Raw genomic sequence first — 24,017 nt, forward strand, 5'->3', positions numbered from 1 at the left:
TGCATTACCTATGTCGTTATCATCAGTGCATTATAGCTGGTACCCTGTTCTTGCGTTGGCCTGTGTCACCACGAGGTGGTTTTTGCAAACTTAAGCATTGTACATATCGCCGAAAACTCAGGTCTTTCGATTTTTCACATTTTTTTATTTTTGTGTTACCCGCATTGTGTATCTTATGTTTGTTTATATCGGCATAGTGAAGTCTTCAGCACTAGTAAATTTCCTGGTATGTTGTTTTTGCGCCAGCGTGTGCCACCCCGAGGCAGATTTTACAAAGTCACAGTAGTTATGTCACCGCCTGTTGATTTTTGGCATGTTACTTTTAGCATTAGCCTGTGCCAACCTAAAGCAGTTTTTGCCAAATGAAGTCTCACACATCTCTTAAGACCTCTCTGCTTCTATATTTTACATTAACAAATTTATTTTTTATGTGTGTGGCCTGTATGTGTAGGTTTGCATGTTTTTAGTGCAATGCGATAATAAAAAAAGTTGTGCACTTGTGTAAAGTTTACTCTTCATCATTGTGGGGGAGCCTTCTCGAAGTCCCAGAGTGGCAGCTGCCGACGTACCACTCTTAAAATTAGCTACTTTGAGCCAAAAATTTAAATCCCTCAGCAAATCAGCAGTAGCTCTTAAGCTTTTAGGAGATTCTTTCTGAAACTCTTTCTATCAGCTGTAAGCCCTTTCATGTTTATTTTGTATTAATTGCTTCATGATAATCAGTGCGGTAGTGTCCAGTGCGATGGAAAATGCCCGGTGCGATGGGTATCCAGTGATTTATAACAAAGTCGTCGCACATGTGTCAGGCAGTCGCAGCACAAGCTGGATTCGGTCAATAAAAGGTTTCTGGGTGGTACATAGGCTGTCATTGTAGCACCCTTGCAACAGATTTATTGAGTTAGATATTGCGCACCTTCCCGTAACATTTATAGAATATGTAGAAGTCATTTGGGACCCTATAAGAGAGAGAGAGATTTTGGGGGTTAATGGCGCAAAAGCTACGAGGCCATCTGCGCCAAACTAATTGTAAGGATCATTGTACTAAAGGAAAAGTTTTACAAAAGATTGACCAAAAGGCTAGAGTCGGTGTAAAAGGCCAATACTGCTAAGAAATCCCATTACCCGTTCAAAAGAGACTAGAGGACTCTCTCACACAAGGAGAGCAGGATGAAATGGGATATGATATTGGAAAAATTCAGGGAAATGAATGCGGCGCTTGGGCTGAAGGCCGGGACACAGCCACAAGATATGCAAAACAGTGAGCCTGTCACCACACTGATCACACACAGGTGGATCTTCTCCCGAAAGCAGATACCTATGAGTTATAAATGAGTGTCCAAATCTCAGGCGGCACAACAACGTTTCATGAAGTCGGCTCTTGCATGAAGAGCTTTCCCAGACTCCCAATGCAGGTTTGGTAACATGAAGCTTGTTTTCGCACTCCATGTCCCATTCCAATTGCCAAGAATGAAGAATTGAGGACTTCACCAAGGGTTTAATATCTTGATAGGGTAGACAGGAGAGCGATTGTGGAAGGTTCCCGGCAGACCCTGCAAGTTTGTCGGCTTCTTCATTGCCATGAATGCCAATATGACTGGGCACCCAACAAAATTTTATATTTTGACCCCCATGCAAAGCAGAGTTAAGTTTATATCGAATTTTTTTTACAAGCATATTTTTAGTATCTTTAAGAGAGCAAACTGCAAGAATCACACTTTGCGAGTCAACGAACGGGGCTGCCCTCAGTATTTTACTATTGATAATATATTCAATCGCCATTGATACCGCATAGAGCTCCGCAGTAAAAATGCTGGCGATACAATCAAGTCGTTGAACCTTGGAGAAGCATTCAGAGTATACGGCGCAACCGACGAAAGATGAAGTCTTGGCACCATCTGTATAAACATGAAGACAACCATCATACTTATTTTGCAGTTCTCCAAACTCTTGCTTAATTACAGCATGGGAAATGCCGTGCTTGTTCAACTTTGCGAGAGACCAGTCGGATTCAACTCGCTGTGTTTTCCAAGGTGGAATATTGTTCACTTTCCGAACGAGGCTGACCTGGTCCTAGAAAGATGCAGCGAGGAGCGAAGATGTTCAATGCGGAAGCTCAACGGTGTTACAATGCTTGAATTATTTTCAAAAAGGCAAAAGAACCTTGACCCTGTGAGTGAAGAGTAAGTCGGATGCTGAGGATCGGCCAGAATCTTGTAAGCATATGTTAGACTAAGATATGTACGTCGTTTGTTCAGGGACAGCTCATTGGTTTCTGCATACAAACTAAGGGCGGGGGATGTCCGGAAAGCTCCTGTTGCCAGTCGCAAGCCGAGATGATGAACCGAGTCCAACATCTAAAGGGCAGAGGGCCGAGCCGATCCATACACTACTGCACCGTAGTCAAGACGGGATCGTACAAGGGCGCTGTATAACTGCAGGATACATTTTCTATCAGACCCCCAAGACTTGTGAGATAAAACTTTCAAAAGGTTTGTGGACTGAAGGCATTTTTGCTTCAGAGCTTTAAGGTGGGAAATAAAGTTAAGCTTTTTATCAAATATTACACCAAGAAATCGGTGCTCCTTTCTAACTGGAATAGGTGTTCCATTTAATTTCAGGGAGGGATTCAAAGACAGCCCGCATCCCAAAGAAAAAGGAACACAGACCGTTTTTGAAGAAGAGAACTTGAACCCATTTTCGTCGGCCCACTTGGACAATTTGCTTATGGCTAACTGCAACTGGCGCTCACAACTAGAAAGGTTACAAGACGATGATGACGAGCTCAAACGGGTCGTTTGAGCTCGTCTGGTCCCCTCCTTTCACAGAAGCTGCATGGGCACCATGCTGCTCCTTCGGTAGGGGGGCCTTCTCTAGCGAGCAAGAGCGAGAAGCTCGCTCCGTCTCCCCAGGGGGCGACCTAAGAGAGGGGGCAGGCGCGGCTGCTGCCGGCCTGTCCCTGGAAGGAGGAGCAGCACGCGTGCTACCACCAGGGGCTGGAGAAAGCAGCCGCTGCTCCTGTCGGGGAGCTGGGGCCCTGCAGTCGGCCGCCAAGATCTCGGGAGAGACCTGGGTGGCCCTTGACTCCGAGCGTGGTGCAGGGCCCCTGCGCACCACCTCGGCAAAACTCCCCTTTGACAAAAAGGAGAACCGCTTCTGGGCTTCTGGGTATGATATGTTTTCTTTAACTTTGATGGTAAGAATTTCCTTTTCTAGTTTCCAAGAGGGACATGCACGATAATAAGCAGGATGTGGTCCACCGCAATTAACGCAGAGGGCCGCAGCCGCCTCGCAAGTATCGGAAACGTGACCTTGACTACCGCAATTCGCACACGTCTCCTTCCCTCGACAGCTGCGTGTTCCATGACTAAAACGCTGGCAACGGAAGCACCGCTGGGGGTTGGGGACGTACGGGCGAATGCGGCAGTTCAAGTATCCTGCCTTGACTGTCTCGGGGAGGGTATGTCTTTCAAACGTCAGGATAACATGTCTCGAAGGAATTTGTTCGCCATCTTTCCTAAACATAATGAGTTTCACGGCGACGACACCGGCACCCTGGAGTCCCTCGAGGAGTTCTTCCTCACTAGTGTGCAGGAAGTCGTCCTCAGAGAGGACTCCACGGACAGTATTTAGTGTGCAATGAGGACTCACCGACACCTTCACGTCAACAATGGTAGTTAGTTTAAGAAGTGCGTCACTTTGTTTTTTGTATTCACTTCCACGAGAAGGTCTCCAGTGTGCTGTTTTTTAGCCTTGTAGGAAAACCCTACAAGGTTTTTTAGCACCTTTGCTACAATAAAAGGTGACAGCTTGGAAACAGGTCTTTGTTCATCCAGCGAATGAACGATGAAAAACTTAGTAAACGTTTCTACTTCACATTCTTTGTCGATGGTGTTTTGTTCGGGGCAGCGCCTTTTAAGGGCGTGCCCTGAACGGGGTTTGGAGGGGTGGGGCGCCATAAAAGGGCAAAGAGTGTTCGGAATCCGCGGTGCACCGCCCACCACCGAGCCCAACAAGGGGTTAGGTAACGCACCATAACAAGAAGGGCTTGGCTGGAGACGTTACGCTAACAGTGCTGCCGGGAAACTATACCCAAGTGTGGGTGAAGACAGAGGTCCATTGCCACCCAAGGTTAGCCCTTGCCGCCAAAGAGGGGTGAAAAAGGAGCAAAAGAAATGAGAAGGAAGTGAAAGAAACAGGAAAGGTAAAAGCAAAAGATCGGAGGGGATAGTAGAAGAAAAGGCGACTAGACTGAATCATCCTGGCCGGGCCTTACCAGGACTCCCGTCTATGAGAAGCGGGGGCCGAAGTGGTGTATTGCCTCGCCCGGGGGGCCCCGAAGGGTCCAACCCTGCCCCGAGCTCAGCTCAACCACCAGGATGCCCTTTTCCCCAGACACGGGAAAGCCACGCACAGTCAGACGTGGGCGGGCGAACCCGCATGGCTCGGGGTCCGTGGAGACGCCACTCTCCAAACACCTGCTTTCACAGGTGCCCCCCCCCCCCCCCCCGGAGAGGGGACCCTATAAGCCTAAGAGATTATGCCTCAGTCGAATGCAAGCAATATACAATTGAAAATAAAAGGTTGTTTAAAGACAACGTGACAAAATACCAAAAGCCCTTAACTTTATGACCAACTCTTGGAACGCGACAAGTTATCTCAGCCACTAAAGTGCCGAGTACACGCTCCTCTCACGTTTCGGCACTTTATCGCATGGTTATGTGGCATGCTCACGAACACAGGACTGGGAGCACATGCTCGAAGTATACAATTTTTACTTTAGTGAGCAGGGGCCAAATAAAGGCTTCATCATGCACCACATTCAAAACTTCGATGGTGTTATCGATGTCTGCATAAATAACCAAGTCGCACTTTCTCAGATCGAAGAGTGCCATTTTGAGTTGCACCTGGGCATAATAGGTGTGACGTTTTTTCAGCGCGTATGTGCCTACTTCGTTTGTCTCAAGGAAGTCGCAGGTAGAAAGAAAAAGCTTTCGCCGGCATTGTCCGTCCCTTTGTCGGACATTTGATCTCCAGCAACTTCGCTGTCTTCCATCCTCAAACACTACACCATCAGGGGAGCAGCCCAGCCAGGTGTCTTTGGATAAACAATGAGACCACAAGTAAAAACGTCTCCATTATTTGTCGTCGCATACTTCTCCCGTGATTTCTGCTCCGAGCGTTGACCATACGCTGGTGCAGCGTTCCCACGGAACGATGCTGCATTCTGGAACGGACATTTCTCTCCCAGTCTGCTTGTTTGTAGGTGAACAGTGAATAGCAAGTTGTTTCTGCAAAAAGACACCCCCAACAGATGGTCTGTCGTTTTATTTGTAAAGAACACGATAAATAACAAAGCAAACTTACTTTCCCTCTAATGAAAACGTCCTCCCTAAATAAATTGATGAGCAATTTGGTTGGAGCCAAAAGACTAAGAAACAGTAAATTCGCAGAACAAGGCATGGCAGAAGCAAGTAGCAACATACGCAGAATACCCAAAAATTTTATGTTCGTTGCTAGTTGAAAGATATGCTCGTGTCGTCCCTTTTTTTGTGTGTTGATTCTTCATTCCCTGAATATACTTCCATCTGGCTTATCTGATAACTCCAAATAAATTAACTAAAAAAAGGACTAACTCGCTTTTCCGAACAAATCCCAGACGAATGATTTCTTGTTACACAGTAGGCTTAGTAACTTATAGTGCATGCACTAAATGTCAAAAAGCACAAGCCAGTTTGGTCAACACTACCAAGATAGGAAAGCCTGAGCACAGGATTTACCATGTCACATAGTGAGATTTATCGCGGGGCCCAGATTGGACATGACGGCCAAGTGCGTGTTCGTCTGGGATTCGTGCTTGGTTGGTGACGCACCCTCGTGTCCTATCTGTGCACCACGATAGATCTCACTACGTGACTGAGAAAATACCTCGGGGGAACCTTGCTATCTGCGTGGCGTTAGTTTAGTACACCGGTTAGAAGAGGGTAGGACACATAGTCGAATCCTCTCTTGCAGTCTTGTTCATGCACTTTGTGGGTTTCCCCTTTTATGGGGGCACCACTTAGAAACACAGAAGGTTCCTTGGGTCCGGATAAAGACGTGTTTATTTCACGACAATGCCACACGCTTGCCCGAAGGCCAACAATGGTGGAGATGACGGCGCTGTCTCTTTTGACAGGATCGCCAGTCGGAGTACGCGCTGCCGCTATTGACAGTATCACGGAGGGGGAGGATCAGATGAGGATATGAAGGCTCCGTCGAGCAGAGCCTCCCCCCAGCGAGAGTCCCGCCCGTTGGACTAGGGCCGTCTTATAATGCCTGCGGGAATGGACGCGCCCGGGGTGGGTCAGATGTAGGTTCGCTCCCCGGAGGGGCGGACGCGTCCAAGTCATGATCCCGAGGGGTGTGCCTTAGGCAAATCACCCGAGAAGGGCGAGGGAAAGCCGTCCACCAGGGAATACGGCTTCTCCCTCGCATCCGGGACGCGCCCCCACGTGCAACGCCCCGCGGCCTCCCTGAGCTAGGCCTAGATAGGGATGCGGGGAACACGTGGTTCCCACACTCCCCCCTCCTTAAGGCTGAGGTAGGTTTAAGAAAAATAAAAATTAACCTACCGACTTTTAAAAACAAAAGAAAAGAACAAAAAAAAAAAAAAGAAACGCGGCGGTGCCGGCACCCACATGCCTGGGTTAACAAATAATTCGACGTCATCGGTACCATGTCTACCTCATCAACCGAACCTTTATTAATTTATTTATTTATTTATTTATTTTACCCTCATGGCCAAAGGCGTTACAGAGGGGAGTGGGTTTAAAAAACACAGAAAAAATACACAACAGTAAAACGGCAGAAGGACTATGGTTTTGTGAAGCAATACAGGTTACTTAAGGCATTTCTAAAACTCTAACAGTCCACGATTTCGGCAACGTCCATGGGAAGGTGATTCCAATACAAAGAGGTGCTGGGAATAAAGGAATGATGATATGCGTTCGTCCTGCAGGATGGAATGCCAACTTCGAATCTACGATCGTTCCGTGCTGAAAGATAATGGGGTTGTGTTAGAAGCCTTTGCTTGAGAGATGAATTATGATGATATATTTTGTGGAACAAACACAAGCAAAACACTTTTGTGTGGATAGAAAGATTAGGCAAGGATAAGCTCGTTTTCATTACGGTTACGCTGGCGGTACGATGAAAATTCGAAAGAATAAAGCGGGAAGCACGATTCTGGACGGATTCTAATTCGGAAAGGAGCGATTCAAGGTCGAGATAGACGCAGCGTATTCCAGCTTACTCCGAACAAGGGTTTTGTAAAGAATGAGTTTCAATGACATAGGCGCGAGAAAAGTTACTTTTAAGGTATCCAAGCACGCGATTAGCATTGTTAGCGATATGTCCAATATGAGTTTTCCAGGATAAATCACATGTTATGTGCACTCCCAGATACTTGTAGGATGGCACAAACTTGAGAAGAACGTTATCAATGGAGTAAACAGGACGTGCTGAGTTAAGACACACGCATGTATTTACATTTAGCTGTATTTAATTTCATGCACCACAAGCTACACCAGTCAGAGGTAGAGTTAGCATCAGACTGAAGGAGAGATATGTTAAAGTCATTAGTAATTTCACGATAAATAATACAGTCATCTGCAAACAGACTGGCAGAGGAACATGCATTGTTAGGTAAGTTGTTAATATAGTTAAGAAATAAGAGGGGCCCCAGAACAGAGCCCTGGGGAACACCTGAAGTGAGTGGTGAAGGCTGGGAATACACGTCATTGACTGTTACAAACTGCGATCGATTAGTAAGAAACGAACGTAGCCATGCAACGACGTTAGGGTCTAAATTAAGTTTGATAAGCTTTTGAATAAGGAGGGACCTTGTCGAAGGCTTTAGAAAAATCTAGGAAAATACAATCTACCTGAGAGCCCCGGTCAAGAACGGAATGAAGGTCATGGGTAAAACACAAGAGCTGAGTCTCACAAGAAAATGATTTCCGGAAGCCATGTTGAGCATTACAGAAGTAAGAGTTAGACTCTAAAAAATTAGCAAGGGGAGAGTATATGATATGTTCAAGAATTTTACAGGGTATGCTAGTAATTGAGATGGGACGATAGTTAATTGGAGAATGTTTGTCACCTGATGTATGCAAAGGAATCACTTTTCCAATCGTCGGGGAAAAAACCAAGCTCCAAAGACTGCTCAAAAAGTTTGGATAAAATAATTTCACTGTACATTTTCGTATTTTTCAAGAATTTAGAATTGATGTTGTCAATACTAGCAGACGACGACATTTTGAGAGTATCTATCACATTGGTTATGCCTATAGTGTCAATACAAATTGGATCCATTGGAAAATAAGCATAGGTAGACAATTCAGGAATACAAGAGATCTGAGGAAGAAAACGCCAAGACAAACATTTCGTTGAAGACACTTACACACTCACTGCTAGGAATATAGCCACCATCAGTATTTCTGAGAGACAGGGCACACTTATGATTCTTATATACAGAGTTCCAGAATTGCTCGGGATCATTTTATCAGCATGCTGGGCAAGGTAACATTAAAAAAACACATCTTTGGCGTTCGTAATTGCTGTCTTATAAGCACTAGCTGCGGACGCAACGCTAGGCGTCTTAACGCTGCTGAGAGTTGGAGCTTTTTGCAGATCGAAAAAGACGTTTCTTCTTATTAGACAATCGTTTAAAGGATTGGTTAAACCATGGAGACTGGCAATTATACGTAACGGATCTTAGCGGTATGAAAGTACTCTTGACAGAATCAACTTTGCATTTAAATAGATTCGAATTTTCTTCCAGGGAGCGATACGAAAATTGTGGTAAGTAGTCATCTAAGAAAAGGCACAACTTACCATTAATTTATTCGAAGTCCGCTCTCTTATAACCTCTGACACGTTTCGTATTATCAACAGCACGAGATACCGCAACCTTAAGCTCGAAATGAATCAATGAGTGGTCACTCAAACCAGGCAGGCAAGACAAAGAAGAAACATTGTCGGGCACAGTAGAAAAAATAAGGTCTAGAATGTTTGATGTAGATGAAGTGATTCTCCTAGGTTGTGTAACAAGTTGCGAAAAATTGAAATCGACATATTTGTAAGAAGTCGTAACATTCCCTTGAAAAGGGATTGGAAAATGGTCGTTCGCTCAACCACACTATGTTGGGATAATTAAAGTCGCCCAGTAAAATTAATGGGAGACAAGGAAAACGAACAGAAACTTTATTGATAGCATCATGTAAATATTGAACGAAGTTAGAGCTACTGGACGAGGGACGATAACAGCATCCCAAAATCTACCTCGAGTGGCGCAAGCGAAGATGAACAAACACAATTTCCAAGTTGTTACTTATACAGGGGTGGAAGCGGGCTACAGCCTTTTGTAGCAGGGCTGGAAGCAGCGAAATTCTCACTATGGAGCAGTTTTGGAGCAGTAAAAGGCTCGCTTTAGAGCAGCTCGGGAGCAGCAAAAGTAAGTTTTGTAGCCGTAGAAGTAGGTCTTGGAGCAGGTAACGGAAGTCAAACAGGTGTCTAAAAGTGATTTGTTGTTGCTAAATGTGAAATTGTAGCAAAACTATATGCATGCACATCCCAGAATAATTTTCAAGCAACATACATACACACATTTCTATTTCTATTGCATTAAAATATGGAATATTGGCAATTTATGCAAAGGAAAGGCTTTGAGAACCATTCCGCCAGCAGGCAGAGTCAGGAGAGACTTTATATGCGAGGCCCCGACAATAAAAGCACAACTTGAGCCACGCCAGTACAAAACCGTCTATTTAATAGACCAATTGTAAACATGTATCCAGAAAACTAAACCACTGCAAGGTGTCAGATAAACTACCTTCGCTGACTACAGTTTTTGTTTAATAAAGAATACACATGTTCCATCACTGCTTAAAAAGCCCTATATCAAGTTTAGTAACAAAATACAAGGCTACTGACATCTGACAAAAATTCAGATGCAAAATAAAATGTGTATTTTATATCTTTAAGATACCACAGTCACTCGTACATATGCAGCTTTAAGCATCGACCAGAAGAGCAACGCAACCTTATGTACTCCATAAAATGTTGTGCATTGCATGTCTCCATAAAAAAAAATTATGGTACCACAAGATGTTTAAAAATAAAGCAGTCCTTGCTGACCTGTTTTCATTAAATACAAATGTTCTTAATCCCTGTTCATAAAATACAGTAATCCCTACACCCAAGTTAGCATACAAAGCTATATCTATATTACTTTAGATGGAAAAATATATTGTCTTAAAAATGTCACAGCCACTAATACCTATGCAGCATAAACACTGACTAGAAGAGCCCACAGGCTTCCATGTTAAAAAAAAAGAAGGGATGTCACTAAGCTGAATCTGCGTACGTTAGAAGCAACTGAAGTTGACCTTTTTTCACAGTTTGAAGAGCAGAGTCAATTTCTTTTATGCGCTCGAGTACTTTGGGCAGTTTAGAGTTCACATAACTTAGCAGGAGGTGTCCACTCCCCACCTTGTACATGTCCTTAACTGCCACACCCTTGCTTATCAGTTCTTGTGCACTCAGTAGAAGTGTTTTAAGAGAAGACAGGCGGCACTGGAGCCCAGACTTCTCATCTGTGAGTTTCTTCGTTTCAGAGACTACACCCGAGGCTTCGTCATGTCTCCGCATGAGGGATCGTGATGCTTCTTCTTTTTCTATCCGTTGCCGATATCCCCTGTACGAATTTTCCACACCTCTCAAAAGCTCTTTAGTAAGTGGCACCTTGGTGGGGTCTTCGCTGTATCTCTTCATGGATGTCTTTGTTTGACGAAGGCTTGAGATGCTCGTTATGGACAATGAGCTTCGATTTTCGACGGCATGTTTGTTCTCACTGAACCTTTTTTCGCAATCAGCGTTGCCGTGAGGGAGTGCAAAAAAAGCCTTCACAAGCTTTCCGAGCATTGGATACTTGGGATCACAAGTTGGCGTCTTTAGTGCAAACACGTCACTCCAATGAGTGACCACATTGGGAGACAGCTCCCAGTCACAAGTTTCACAAACGAGAGAGTTCCACTCATCAGTGAGTGCCGCCACTTCGTTGGGGGAATAACTTGTGGCAGAGCATTCGCGATATATCGCAGCGACCTTGTGGCAAACTCTACTTCTGCATTAGGCTTTAAAAACCTTAAATGGAACAACACCTTGTTGTGTAGCGGCAACCTAGATATTAGGAACTGTGTACATGCTATGCAGAAAGCCCTTGCCCTGGTGTAAAATGCCTTCTTTTGAGTTGGCGTCCACGCCTCCATTTCTATTTCGGTGTCCAAACCAACCTCTGGCTTTGCCTTCCAATGGAGAGACGATTCGACATCAAAGTCTCTCAACCGCAAGGTCAACAATTGACTACTGGCGAAGAAATTTTCCAAGCACCTGCTTCACGAGTGCCACCATCTCATCGTAAAAGATGTGCAGGAGAGGCTCCTTGCTTTGGAAAAGCGTCTGGAACTTCTTGAAGATCTGTGCGGCATTTTGTACAAATAGCAACTTTGCTCGCAGTGTGCTGTTGGTGAACGCAGATGCCAGACGACTGTGCCTTGCCGATGATGATGTTCTCGGCACCCCCGACTTCGAAAAAAAGGTCTTCATCAGGGCGTCGTATAATTTAAGCACACGCTCAATGCTGGGAAGTAGCGTCAGCCACCTGCTATTTACATGACGCAAGAACTCAAGCTGTGGCAATCCGAGTTTACAGTGCAGTTCCTTCATGTCTGCATGCCTTGTCGCATACTTGAAGTAGTGGTGGACATCAGTTACAATCGATTCCAACTCACTACAGAAAGAATCCAAGCCAGTAGAGAAAGCATTATGGACCTTATGAAGACTACATTCTCCAATGTCAATCATGTCAGGGCTGAACTCCGCTTTCAGTTTGCGTTTTAAGCTCTTCATCACGTAGGGGCCGTCACTGAAGAAACATACCATGTTCTTCTTTGGAAGCTCATTAAGAGCATCTTCAACACAGCAAAACAGTTCATCTGCAGTAGCATGTCCTAAATGAAAAAACTGCAGATGCTCCGAAACTACATTCTGCGTGTTGACAGAGTAGTAGCGAGCAAATACATCCAACTGTTGCACCATCGCCTCAGGCACTGGGGTCTCGTCGATCATGATGCTATATAACACCTCTGGTTGAACAAGCGTTTGAACCACCTTTTCCTTGAAGTACGGTCCCAGGCCATCGGAAATTATGTCTGAAATCTTCTTGCGACCACATTGGAAGCCTTTTGCGATTTGCGAATCAGGGAACATGTGAGGGTACGTTAAGGTTGCCAAATCCGCCCAAGTGTATGGAAGAGATTTTGCAACCATGGAGAGAGCAAAAAGTGTTTCTGCTCTTGTGACATCCTCTCGCAATGACAGTGATGCCGCATTCTTGTGAAAATCCAGGGTGCCCTGGACCATGAAGTCCTTGGTGAGGACTCCTTCTGCGTTTCACTTCTTCTTAAGATTTTGAATGTGTTTCTGAGAACCAGCATGGCGCATTATTGCTGACGTACCATGTTACGAGCGGTGCACAGTCACATTGCAGAGTACGCAGAAGCCATCACTGTCTGTTGAGCTTGGCCGACACCAAACAAATTGAATCCCCATTGCCGTCCTTCTTGGCCAGCACGTCCACATTAAATTTGGTGCACCGTTCTGAAACAAGTGGAAAGCGCAAATATCAAAACATGACTGCAAATAAAACTATCAAATATTTACTGTTGCACACTTGTATACCATACTACAATGTATATAAAGAAAATATTTTTTTTTAATTTCTTTTCGTGGAAGGTGAACGCTGCCGAGCTGATTATGATGACTTGGGGAGTGATGCTGAGTTACATTGAGGTGCAGGATGGCAATAGCCCCTCGAGTATCGGTGCCAGCTCAGTTTGAACGAGACTGAAAATGAGATGTAGCTCATCAGGCGCGGGGCAGGCTGCCTTCTTACGTGAAAAAAGGCCCACCAGCTTCTCTCTACCCAACCTCCCCCCCCCCCCCAACCAGATACACTTATACCCGAAACTTGTACGAGTAGAGTGGCTATAGCAAGTTAAGGTGCGTTCACGACAGGAATCGGCAGCGCGGGAGTGTTGTACGGCATTTCTGATGTAACCACCACTCCTCCACGCTAAAGGAAAGAAACAAAAAAGTGTGTAGCACTGTCAATTAACCAACTCGCTTAAGATCGCGGGTATTGTTTTCGCCAGTCGTCTGACGGCGGGAGACAACACACGACAGCGTGCACATTCGCGCACACAATGATGGTTTTGGTTTCGTTTTGACAAGACAAATTGAGCTCGAGAACGCACGTGCCTGTACTCGCAATGAAAAACAAACGAAACTAACATAGCGCGTGTTTCGTTTCTTAACTGCGTTCGCAAAGAAAAACAAACGTAACTATCATCGCAGGTGTTTCTTAACGGCTAAGCGTCAAAATATGGTACGCTACCAAAGAACAGCTAAAGCTAGTAAAGACCACGCACTTACTTCTGCTCATGTTGATGGCCGAGGTAGCCCACCGGTGCCGAGGCACCAACTCCCACGATCACGGCAAATCGGGACCACGGGCAACTGCATGCGCGCTCCAACCGCGCCAATCAACTATGCCCGAAACCAAACCGATGTGTTTGTATATCAAGCTCTTTGTAGTCAAAATCGACATCTCACTCTCGATGAACTAAAATCGACGCCTCGCCCTGCGGTTACACGTGGTTCGGAGCCCCAGTCGAGTTGGTACGAGTCACCCGCACTGACGCCTAAACAAAAGTACCAACGAGGTAGAGGGGCTTAGAGCGATAAACCGGGGTTCCGGTCTGCACTCGAAAGTGACCCCCATAAGGCGGCTGCCATTGTACGCAAATTTGACCACACGTCACATGACCAAACCAAATACGTGACGTCACAGGAAAGATGGCAGCGCCCATGCAGCGGCTGGCCCCAGCTGGGCCGGGGCTTGTCGGATGCTTTGTTGGTTGTCGTTCGTCTCGGCGAGTTGATTTCAGACGCGGAAGCCGTCATATGAGGCCGGTCGAAAGCGAGTTCGGAGTTCAGCGTGGTGTTTGACGTAGGTATAACGTGAAAATACGGAGGAACGGTGTGCATTTCGCTGGTGACCGACCGGGATATTGCCAAGGAAGAGACAATCTGGCCTACGTTGCTCGGACCTCGGATTGAATCGGATACCGCTAGGATAAAATTTAAGGCGACGTTTCTGTGCTCTCGTTGACCATCGGAATCTTCGAGGTTTGCAGTGAAGCGTGTGCAATATATTTGGATGCACAGTTTAGCGACGGAAATTGCGTGAGTCGTGCTTGGCGGTGTGCAATCGCGGTGCAGCTTCGATCAAATGACCGAGGGCTCACTTCGGTTGTGCGGCGCACCGGAAGGCTGCCTTGAAGCTGGTAGTTCCCGTGCCGTGCTGAATGATGCTGTGCTGCTTACAAATTGTTCCGGCGTAGAAGTGCACTTTTACGGAGCGCAGGTGTGCGGCGCACCGAAGAGCTGCCTTTAAGCTGGTAGTTCCTGTGCCATGCTTTAGGTGATGCTGTGCTGCTTCCGAAATTGTTCCGGCGTAGACGTGCACTTTCACGGAGCACAGGTGTCGCAGTTGGTATTGGTCCCGCTGGTCTGTCGCACGTTTCGTCAACACAAACGTTTCATTCACACTCGTTACGCGAATTGCAAGCTGTCCGGACATTTCATCGAGCGTGTTACGTACCCAGCTCACGCCGCTTTGTGGCAACAGTCTGCAGTGGCTCATTACCAGAAAAGTGGTCCCACATCCATTTCAGTTCAGTTCGTCCACGGCAGTCGCCAAACCCCGAAGGAGAGGATTTATTCGGACAGAATGCCACTAAAGCAATGCAGCTTCTTCAGTGGTCAGGATAGATTCTCTTCTGCGAGTTTTGTTATACTGTCACGGATCCTTGTTCCAGTCATATCTTCTATCAATATTCACTATTCTGGGACACTGCAGGTCATGCTCAGCTGTAATCGTATGTTCTGGTGGAGGTGCTGGGCACTTTACCCGTAGCCCTTCACTCTGTGTGAACCCGGCGGCTCTTCAGCCGAGTTACCCGATAATGGGACACGGCTGGCGGACTATTTTCCGTCTTATACCCCCGTCGAGCCGTAAGCAAAGTCCTGACCCGAGTCTGGCAGAACAACCGCAAGACGACCGAGTACCACAAGGAGTAACCTCGGAAATACACCACGAAGCACCTGAAATCCGAGCCAGTTGCTGCTACCAGGAAAAACCACCGGAATTCGGTCTCCTGTCTGAAAATCTGAAGCTTACTAAGCCAACAATGACAAACCTGTAGCAGCAAACCGTGTCCCCTCCCACCATTGTTTGCATGCCCGTCGCAAATCACACTCCGACGCTTTTTCACGCAAGCTGTATGAAGACGTCAAGGACTGAATTGAACAATATGACAGTGTCGCCCGCCACATTGGGTGGACAGACCAACCAGCTCCTGCAGAACCTTACTTCTCGTGGAAGAAACTGCCGGCGCTGGTCTGAGAACCATAGATCCTCCTTAACGTCATGGGAAGTTTGCAAGATCGAGCTGAAGCGCGCATTCGTCAGCCAACATCAACGAGAGAGAGCCGCATTCTTGATTCTGTCCAGGACACTGCCCCAACGAGAGCGCCACCGCACTCGTGGAGGATGTTTTGCGCTTGATCGAGCGCCCACGCCTACGTCCACGCCGACCTTGATGCTACAGAAGACAAGAACCTAAGAATTCCATGCCCCTCACGTGAGGGACAACACCTTCGGCAGCCTTGTCCGGAACCCCCCAACAACAGTCGAAGTGTTCATATCACCGAGGCTTCCAACATGGAATGTGCACTGCATGCCCGAGCCTGCCACTATGAACAACTTCCCGGCGTCTCGACACTCGAGTTGTCCACACTCTAAAAAAAAAAGGAGTCGACAAGTGTCGACTCGACTCTTTTTGGAGAGTATCTGGGTTGTCGCAAACCGCACTCTCTATGAAGTGTAATGGTTACTCTTCAACGACGAGAGTCAGTTTAACTCTCTCATACAAGTGTTCACTTAACTCTTCTATAAAGAGTCACGCCAATACTTTTGGAAGAGCCAGGACTACTCTTTTGATGTGTAAGTGTGAGAGTTAATTTCACTCCTTTGTGTAGAGTAACTATAACTCCATAAAAAGTGTTGTCTAAACTCTTTGACGAGAATTAATATCACTCCCTTGTGTAGAGTGACTATAACTCTATCAAAAGTATTGCCTAAACTCCTTGTTAACGAGTTAAGGATGCTCTCCAGGCAGAGTTACCTGCAGTCCTTCATGTAGAGTAACCTCAACTCTATTAGAGTGTTGCCTTAACTCTGTATTCAAGAGTTACGCAAACTCACCAGGAAGAGTTACCTTCACTCCATCGTGTAGAGTAACTACAACTCCATTAGAAGTGTGGCCTAAACTCTGTATTCGAGTTAAACATACTCTCCCTGAAGAGTTGATTTCACTTTTTTGTGTAGAGTTACGAGAACTCCATTAAAAGTGTTGTCTAAACTCTGTAGTAAAGAGTTAAAAAAACTCTCCAGGAGTTGCTTTCACTTGTTTGTGCAGAGTAACTACAACTCCTTTAGAAGTGTTGCTTAAACTCCGTATTAAAGAATTAAGCATGCTCTCTAGGAACAGTTGTGATGACCATTTTGAGGAGAGTAAATACAACTCCATTAGAAGTGTTGCCTACACTTTGTACTGAAGAGTTAAATATGCTCTCTAGCAAAAGTTAATGTCAAATAACAGCACACTTGTGCAGTTTGTGCGACCCCTTTTCAAAGAGTGCTTAACTCTTTAATAGAGTTAATTACTCTCCACAAAGAATTGTGTAAAGTACACCCCCGTTAGAAGTGGTGCCTAAACTCTGTATAAAAGAATTAAACACCCTCTCCAGGAAGGGGTCACACAAACTCTGCTCAATTATACTGTTATATGTTGTTTTTGATGGGTGAAATTTAACCCAGTAAAAAGTAACACAAACGCCTGAAAAGAGAATTAAAAGAACATAAGTGTAAAATTGGCTCTTTGTTAATAAAAAGTTTGCTGGGAAAAAAAAAAAACTCTACTGGCAATTGGCATTCCTAGCCAGTTGAAGTGCGACCACTGTACTTTTCTTTTTGCAATTATTTTATGAATGTCAATACCTCCCTTGATTTCACTGTAATGTGGAATACTTTTGGCCTTATTGCAGGAGTTGTGGCATACAACTAGGTACAACTCTTTTGCAAAGAACAGTAGCCCTAAAATCTAAAAGCGGCTATGTACATGTTCACAAGATGGTTGCATAGGAAATCTGGAACGGCACATAGAGCATGACCCTGTACAGAGGCTACAGGTCTTCATGAAAAGTCAGCATAGAAAGAATAAAAACAGTAGAAAAGAGCTTAATAAACCAAGACTTTAATTTCAACACATGGCAAAAAAAGCAAAACTGGCACCTAAATACCCTCTGGCTAAAAGTTTCTAACTCTGATATCAGAACCAAAGCCAAGACGGACTTTATCTTGTACTTCAAACCAATGAAGTGCCCAATCACTGCTAGTGACCGGCTTGCTTTTTGACGGTAAGATATGTCGTGGACCCAGTGCAGCGCAAGAACGAGCGCAGCACCAGCCACAATATCCGTCACCTCAAAGAAGTGGTCCTCCACCAGCAGAGTTATGGCACTTGAGTCCTCTTCATCAATGCGCATCACTGGACAGGTCGATCCGTCGTGCCCCTCCTCCTGTGAAGAATGAATGCATAAATGTAAAGTCAGCAATATTAGAAAAAGTAAACAGCTTGCTAAGTGCCCTTAGTTAATACCAGCGCACTCATTTGCAAAACAATAGACCATTTTCGAAAATCCCAGGAGCCATTTATAGGATATACTTGAATAGTTGGCTGGGACTTGCTTTTTTGCCGATTGAACAAGAGTCCAAACCGAACACTTAGGCAGCACTCATGGCTAGCTCGCTCAGCCTTAACCATCCAAAACCATTAGTGATTCTGACATGAACACGTAAGAGAAAGATAATCCACCATCTCTCTCCCTCTCCCTCTATTTTCTCCTTTGTATGCAATGGCAGCCGTAAGTGGTTGCATTCATTTATGGCATCCCCAAGTTAGCACCCCCCAGGCACGTAGCCAAGGGGGAGGCCTGTGGGGCCCGGGCCCCCCTCGAAATCTTCCATTTTGCTGGGACCTCCTCTCCCCCCTTCCCCTCATACAGCATTTTGTCATGGGCGGGCCCCCCCGAAACCAAATCCTGGCTACATGCCTTGCACCTGCTGCCAGTGGCAGGGGGTACAGGGTACAAGGGGAGGGGGCAGTTGCCCCCCCCCTTTTTTTCGTGACATTTGAAACAATTATAGCAGACAATATGGGAGAGGGGGACAGTGTTTAGCTTCCCTGCACATCACCCCTCCACCTTCCAAACGGAAGCAATTCAGCTGGCCTCTGCCCACAGTGGCAAAAGACATAACTCTATATTTATACAGACTTTCCCGAAGGGTAGGATGAATGCAATTTCTTAACATCTGGATTTGTCCAAGTGGAATTGTCAAAATTTTATAGATTAATTAGATTGACCAATTTATTGTGTTTCGGTGCTGACTGCAAATATAATAGAGTTTATTTTACAACTTTACACAAAAAAGCTAGCAAATGCATGTAACATCTCAGTTTGGGGAGACCATTAATTAAATGTAATTTCAGCTCTACAAGGAGCTAATTTGCTATAAAGTACCATTTAACCTTAATTAAAAAAAACAATTATACACACTAAAATGCACAAATTCTAGAGAAAAAAAATATATATACAAAAGTAGCCAAACCCAAGAACACACGGGTTTTAGCTCGCAAGAGTTAAAATAATTGATAAATGAGCCACATGACAAAACAAAGAATGCATTGTGGCATGCTTAAGCTCCCACCACAACCAACACTACTAGATAGTCAGCAAGCTGTTCATGTGTGCCACTTCATCATGCAGCTAGCTGCACAATAGATGTGGCCTCTAAATTTCTCGTTGCATGTGAATGAACTGGTTGCACCACTCTGAATGCAGGTGCAGGCACATGCATTGCAAGGTCGAATTCAGAGCTCTTTTCTTTTTTTTTAATAGTAGGAAGGTGAATCTATAAATTGCTTAGGCCTACTCTCGCAACATCATAGTGACCCTGAACTTTTCATCTAACCTTAAAGAGCCTCTGAAAAAAAAAAATTCTTTTAAGCAGTTTGGTTGGTACGCACGTGTCAAAAATAAATTTTATGCGAAAAAAAGAAAAGTTTAGAGCAATATTGACGGCAAAAGATTGATCTGAAATTATGCGGGCCAAGTCCATGACATCGCAGCATGGTCATTTGCTCTTTCCACCTCAACGTGAAGGCGAAGCCGATCCACCTCTCCTCCACTTGCCCGAATGCCAAGAGAAAAGCAGTTGAAAGGAGGTGACTACTGACTTAATTGCAAGGCACCTCGCGCCATCAATATTTCTCTAAAATTTTTTCGCTTCAATTTTCTTTAACAATCAGACTTAAAAAAAAGCTTTTTTTTCTTTTCAGGGGTTTTTAAGAACTGATAATTACAACCTTGTCATTTAAGTTCATGCCTATATTTGTATGTTGATTTGAAAACAAAAAAAAATGTTTTAAGGCTTACGGTATTTGCGGCACAGAAATATGTAGTCATAAATGTACCCATATTGCCTCCATATTATTTACAAGTTAAAAATCAAACCGCTGGCCTCCCTCTTCAGCTCACCAGTGTCAAATGTACTACTAAATTAAGTTGAATAAATACCCTGTTATACGAAAGAACATGATAGTTGAACAGAACATGACATTTGAATGAATCAAGAAATTAAAATAAATCAGTCACATAAAAAGAACTCGTTGAGTAAAGACAATTACTGGCAAAGATATTCAAATATTGCAGTGACGTAACTGACACTCCACTCGCACCCAACATGCCGAATCTTGGCAAATAAGGACTAACTCAACGCTCTGTGGCATTCGGCTTTGGACCTACTGGGAGGACTTTACTACAGCACACATCTACCACCAAGAAGACAGCCATATTTTAACAGCAAAAATGAAATAAACATGACTTCGAATACATAAATAACCAATCATAACGCCTCTCACAGACTATTAGAATAAAAAGCACTCACAAATAGCGCTTTACAGGGCCTTGTGCCGTGGATTACACGCTAGACTCGTTGGAAATTCCTGGTCCAGAGTTAGACACAATCCAAGCTCATGGAATCCTGACAAAAAAGTACATTCACTGTAAAAAAAAATCCGACAAATTAATAAAAATTGCCACCTAATTTTTGATGCCGGTACAATTACCGTTGTCTTCCCTAACGGTCACAGCTTTAACTATGTATTACGTGCATGAAAGTAATGAGGCCCTGCGGTTTTCCCCGTAACTTGACCCGTAGAAGCATGGCAGAAAACTATAACTGTCACTGTACTGCACATGATGCACGAATACGTGAATTGTTCCGGCATCAAAAATTAGCTGACATGTTGTTCGTAACTTGCGACGGCGAAAAACCACAACTCTCAATCACAGAGTTGCACGTGACGCACGACGAGGAGAATCGTTTAAATTAGCTGGCGTGTAGCTCGCACCTTGCAGCAACGGCCAGAGCCTATTGAACTGCTAGCTGCAGTGACTTAACAAAATGGACGTCTCAGTGAACAATAAATAGAGCATTTTACTTATATAATTATTGTTCCCCGAGACGTCCGTTTTATTAGATCATTGCAGCTAGCAGCTCAACAGGCTCTAGCCGTTGCTGCAACGTGTGGACAACACGGCAGCTAATTTTTAATGGCTGAATGATTCACGGCAGCTAATTTTTAGTGTCTGAATGATTCACGGCAGCTAATTTGTAATGTCTGAATGATTCCCGTTGTCACGCATGACGTGCAGCTCAGTGATTAAAAGTTGCAGCTTTCTGCCGCCGCAAGTTACGGACAACACGCCAACTAAGTTTTGATGCAAAAACAATTCAAATTAAATATCTAGTGCCCATGAAATGTGATTAGGTTGTGAGGCCAAGTTACTTTCAGGAGTTAACGCCAGCTGCGCATCCCAGCAGTTAGCAGGTGCCTAAACACTGTTAGAAATTTGAAGCAAGTGCACACAAGATACAGTACTAGGTAAAACATGTTCATACCTTTTTTCTTAAGAAATAATTAGTGGGCCATTTCCAGCTTTCATGTAGAAGGCAATCTCTGATTTTCAGAGCAATGAAGTCCATATGAAGAACTACAGATCCTGGAAAAAAAAGTGGAATGTGATTCGGTTCTGAACAGAATGCAATGACAAACTAAACCTCCCGATTTCTGCAAACTATGAGTTATACATAATCGCAGTGCAGGTAACTCAGATTCATTCTGCCAGGCACTAAACAGTGAAACCAACTTGTGACTTATGCTATGAAACCATTTTAACAAGGCAAGTTTGAAAAATACTTTTCAAAATATTTCCACATTCATTGAGTTTCTTCAAGCCTGCTGTCACAAGTTAATTTCAGAGGTTACTGCCAAGTGCACCTCCCAGAGATAGGTGTTTGAACACCGTGTTAGTAAGAAATTTCAAGCAAGTGCACACAAGATGCAGCACTGAGTAAAACATGTTTGTATCTTTATTCTTGAAAAATAATTAGTGGGTTACGTCCAGCTTACAAGTGGAAGGCAATGTTTGTAACTTGCACAGCAATCAAGTCTATATGAACAACTATAGAACCTTGAAAACAAAGAAAAACAAAAAATGTGGATTGTGCTTAGGTTCTGAACAGAATGCAATGACAAACTAAACCACCTGATACCTGCAAACTATAAGTTACACGCAAGTGCACTGCAGGTGCCAGTGTGATTTGAGAAAGCTGTAAACTCAAATAAAATTGCTTGAAAGGGCCAGGACACAGAAATTAGGCAAGTTAGAATATTCATTACATGACAGCACCATAGGTTACTGGACATACAGAAAACCTTTCAGAATATTTAAAGCTCTAATAATTACAAAAATATATCTTTTAATGTTTCTGATTTTTATCTGGCGACCAGGATACCTAGGTGACCGGGCGATGCCTGAACATCGGACTCTGAGAACACCAAAGCTCATTGGAAGGGACCGCATACTAGCATTTAGCGGTGCACTGTCGAGATTCCGGGTGCAAACCGCAGTTCTCCAACACCATTGTATTATTTAAACACCAAAACCGAGTGTGTAGAGAAATGAAGGAAACCTATTACATAATAAAACAGACCATCTTGAGTGAGCCAACCTTCACTGACTCCAACGAACGGTGAGATTCATTTTCTGGATCTTGGTTAGCATGTGGAGTGTGCAATGAAGAAGAAAGAAGTGCAAAATCCATGGTGCGCCCTATGCCTGAGCGAATATAGTGCCAGCTACACATTCCAGTGAAAAATCAGTTGTTAGTCAGCACTTATCCTGGGTAGTCCTTCCTTTGAATCCATGATAAAGTGAGAGAATCAAGATTCAGTGAGGAAAGTTTTGATATTAAATGACAGAGAGATACATGATCAAAAGCCTTAGAGTAATAAAAAAATATGGCATCATATTTGGGAGTTAGTGTTCATATTAACATGAATATCATGGGTGAACTCCAGCAACTGCCTCTAGCATGATTATCTTTTACGAAACCTGTACTGATTTCGGTAGAAAAAGTTGTTAGTAGATTCCAGATGCGATACTACATGAGAAAATATTTAGAGTTCTAACAACTTGCATACAACGCTGGTTAATGATATAAGACGGTAGTTTCCCACAGAGTGACGGTCGCCACTTTTGTAGATTGGAACGACCTTCCCAACCTTCCACTCAAATGGGACGCAACCAGTGGACGAATGCTGGAAAAGTAGACTGCATATTACTGCGTGCTTAGGGGTAGCCCAGTGGGCACCGCGCCCGACTGTCATGCAGAGGTCCCGGGTTTGAATCCTGGGACGGCAGATGTTTTTATTTACTCCTAAGACGATGCTTCTAGAAAATTTGAGAAGGCCGTGGTTAATTCTAGAACAGAATGTTCTAGAAAGGAGAGTGCTATAAAAGAAGCCCCGCGTGGTCTTATGTAATCAGCTATAGCTTGTGCTAGACCCTGTTGTATTGAAGACACTCGACACCTCCGACGTGCTGTTATTTCCCTTTAATTTGGGCAAAGTTTGCCCCATTAAACGTTCACTTTTACTTCGCCTAGTCACCTATTTTTTGTGCCAATATTTCACTGGTTACATACACCCTTGGTATTTTCTTAGAATTTTTGTATTAACTGAGTCGACACCAGCCGAGCTGAAAATTTTGAGGTTATGATTAATATCGCAATTTCAGACGGTGTAATAGAAATAGGGTCCATATACCTAAAATCGACATCTGGTACAAAAGGTAAGAAGGAACTATCTCCATCAGTAAAAGTAGACTAAAAGCAATTGTTAAAAACCGTAGGACATTCAGCGTCCGAAATAACACTGCCATCATTGTTCATCAAGAGTATTGAACGGAATGACTGATATGGGAAAATAAGTTTCCAAAACGTTTTTTCGTTATTCTTTAATATTAAAGGCAGGTCAGTTCTAAAATTTGTCTTCGAAGAAATGCATATGTTCGATACAGAGTTTGGCCCAAAAGTTATATTTGGTCCAGGCTGCCTCAAAATTCGAGTTTTTGGCTACCTGAAATAGTCTTTTCTTTCTGTTGCCCTAGTTTTCAAAATCTTCCTTGTACCGGGGTTTAGTACTGTCTAACCAAATACGAACACATAGAACAAAGGCAAGAATAAATTCTAGCAGCTTTTGTTTGGAAAGTAACTAGTTGTCATTAACTGTACAATCAAAAAAAAATTTACAACCTAATAGTCAGAAAACTTAGAGAGAGCTGTGTTAAATTTGGCAATCACTGGGCCACAATACCACTAGCAG

General features: G+C 44.2%; 1 pseudogene; it reads right to left on the minus strand.

Annotated features, from left to right (window-relative positions):
• Nucleotides 1-4,727: 4,727 nt before the first annotated feature.
• LOC115331820 overlaps nt 4,728-24,017 on the minus strand; it is a 65,016-nt pseudogene continuing 45,726 nt past the window's right edge.

This window comes from Ixodes scapularis, unplaced genomic scaffold (assembly GCF_016920785.2).
Source record: "Ixodes scapularis isolate PalLabHiFi unplaced genomic scaffold, ASM1692078v2 ptg001639l_1__unscaffolded, whole genome shotgun sequence".
Classification (NCBI taxonomy): Eukaryota; Metazoa; Arthropoda; class Arachnida; order Ixodida; family Ixodidae; genus Ixodes; species Ixodes scapularis.